This window comes from Hydractinia symbiolongicarpus, chromosome 1 (assembly GCF_029227915.1).
Source record: "Hydractinia symbiolongicarpus strain clone_291-10 chromosome 1, HSymV2.1, whole genome shotgun sequence".
NCBI classification, from domain to species: Eukaryota; Metazoa; Cnidaria; class Hydrozoa; order Anthoathecata; family Hydractiniidae; genus Hydractinia; species Hydractinia symbiolongicarpus.
The window spans coordinates 16,760,113-16,762,649 of NC_079875.1; positions in this window are offsets into that span (position 1 = coordinate 16,760,113).

Below are 2,537 nucleotides of genomic sequence, written 5' to 3' on the forward strand. Positions count from 1 at the left end.
ATCCACGGGTTCGCCTGGCGCACATATTTCTTACATTGGTATTTTGTGCACCTGTTATGAAGTATGGATTAACAAGGGAGATCCCGAGACACTGCGTTTATAAAGCGTTAAACATTAGGTTGAGCACTTAGACATGTTGCACACCCGGTTAGGTACTTCCAGTACAGGCATATTGTGTGTTACAATTCTATTGGAGTGCGCACATCAAAAGCAGAGAAAAAGCGATTTCAAACAATAAATTTGTAATTCAATGTCAGCTGATTTATGTTGGACTTTGAACTGTCGTACGATATGATGTAATTACATAGGCATTCATTAACAATTTCCTTCGTAATACCTTATACAAATTTTTCATCATCTTTTCAGATCAGTAGCGGACAGCAAACAGACAAGTCAAATTTAATTTTTCGACTTTCAAGCCTCAACCTTTTCTTCAATCGAGCCTATAATGCGCTTCAGTTTCCCTACTAAATCTAACAACTCACATTTCTTAACTGGCGCATTATTAAGCTGGTTATTATATATACTTCATATTAAACTGTTAAAAAGCAAAGTTGCGCAATTTCTCCTCCTTAAACTTGTTTAGGTCTGGCAAAACATCACAGAGGAAAATCCATACAACACATCCAAATGGAGCGCTTCAGTACAGATATTGTGTTTTAAATCGATTGAAATATGCTTGACTATCTAACTGCATTTAGCGAAAGAAAAATTACTTGAACATTTGCTCTTATACCAAACTGAATAAAAACCCTTATAAGAATAGAAATAAATAAGGCTAGCTAACCAACTGACCTTAGACTGCTCCCTCAAAATCTACGTTCGTAGCTAAAATCTAGGTGTATTTGAGAGTTTTACATGACTAGAAAACCCAACACAACCAGACACCTTCCAAACTAAAGTGGCCGTTGCATGTTCCTTCGTTGGCATGGCGAGGCCGCAAAAAACCCGGATTAGCTATCCGCAAAAATCGGACTTTGTGATTGATCTACAAACTATGTGTGAGTATCAAACACAAAAACAAAAAAATCAAGCACTGCGGAGAATCTGAAATAAAGTTGCGGCGCAAACCTTTTGAACAAACAGACAGAATAAGGCTATTTAGAATAGACTAGTCGCTAGCCCATGAAAGAATCCACTAGATTTTGCCCGGCGGACTTATTTCTCACATCGGTATTCCGTGCAGCTGTTAGTTCAAAGTAGTTAGTTCAAGAAGTTCAAAAATCTTTGAAACAATCCATTTACAGGCACTGAAGCATTAAAAACTACATATTTTTTCATTGAAACTTAGTTTTTCAAAACATTTAGCTTACCACAGGTAAACTATAAAGCACATCCGTGTGTGAAGGAGTGGTTACATTAGTGCGCCCTATAGATGCAATCCCTTTTAAAAAAAATTTAATTATGTTTAGCGCATATACTTTTAGAACAACTCTCAGAAGCTTGCAGTTTTTATGTTCTGTTTTCATTGTCTTCTTTTACAATTTACACACTTCAGGCTGTTGCTTCGTTATTTGAAAGATTTAGGCTTAAAAAACGATGAAGTTCTTCTACTGTTAACCTTCACTCATACAGCTGCCATCTTTATGGATGATGTACAAACCACAAATTAGAGTAGACATGTAACTAAGTTTATCTCATTTCTATGTAAACAGTGCATGGATTATTTACATAGTTGTTTTTGATTCGAGATTGACTTATTTATTTTGGTATTGTATTTTACTAAAATATTTTTGTTTTACATTCTCTTTTATATATTCTTTATTTATTTATTCAAGACTTAATGACATGTCTTGTTTAAAGTTACTATTTATGATAATATTAAAGAAGCTTTTTAAAGCGTTTACCCTAGGTCTTCATCGCAGTTGGTCCGTTGTAACTAACAAAGCCTAAATTATTGGTGTTAATAAGTTTTAAATCTCTGATATTCGAGAGATACACACAAACTGGAATTTATCGTGTAAGAGCGTTAATGAAAGGGCGTTTATCGATCACAAATTGGGCGTTTATTAATAATACAATAATGCTTGTCGCGTGTAAGTTGTCGTCTTACACTTTGCTGCAGTGATTTTTATTAACAACGCCCCTACTAAACGCCCACCATTAATTAAACGCCCAACTACCAACTTAAGCAAATTTTTAAGGAAGTTTTTTGATTTAGCAGCATTCAAGGTATGCCAGACTTTTTTTACTTAAACAATTTTTTGCTCACCTAGAAATCATTTAAACTTTTTTTACAATCTATAATTTTCCTTTCTTGTAGCTTTTTGTGTATTCGCTTCTTTCTTGTTTTTTCCTTCAACTTTATTAATGACGTCGAATATGGTTTCCATGGTTATGTCATTAAAACATAAAATAATGTAACAATAACGTTAGCCGATAGCTCGACATATGAGATGTCCTTAACGCTATGTGTTTCTAAGGCAGATGAATTTTCCAACGTTTTTCTTTTTTTTCCCGCCAAAAATTATAATTTCGAACAATTAATGGGAATGAAATTATCTTTAAATCGTGTTTGTATTTGAATCGAGCTGTTA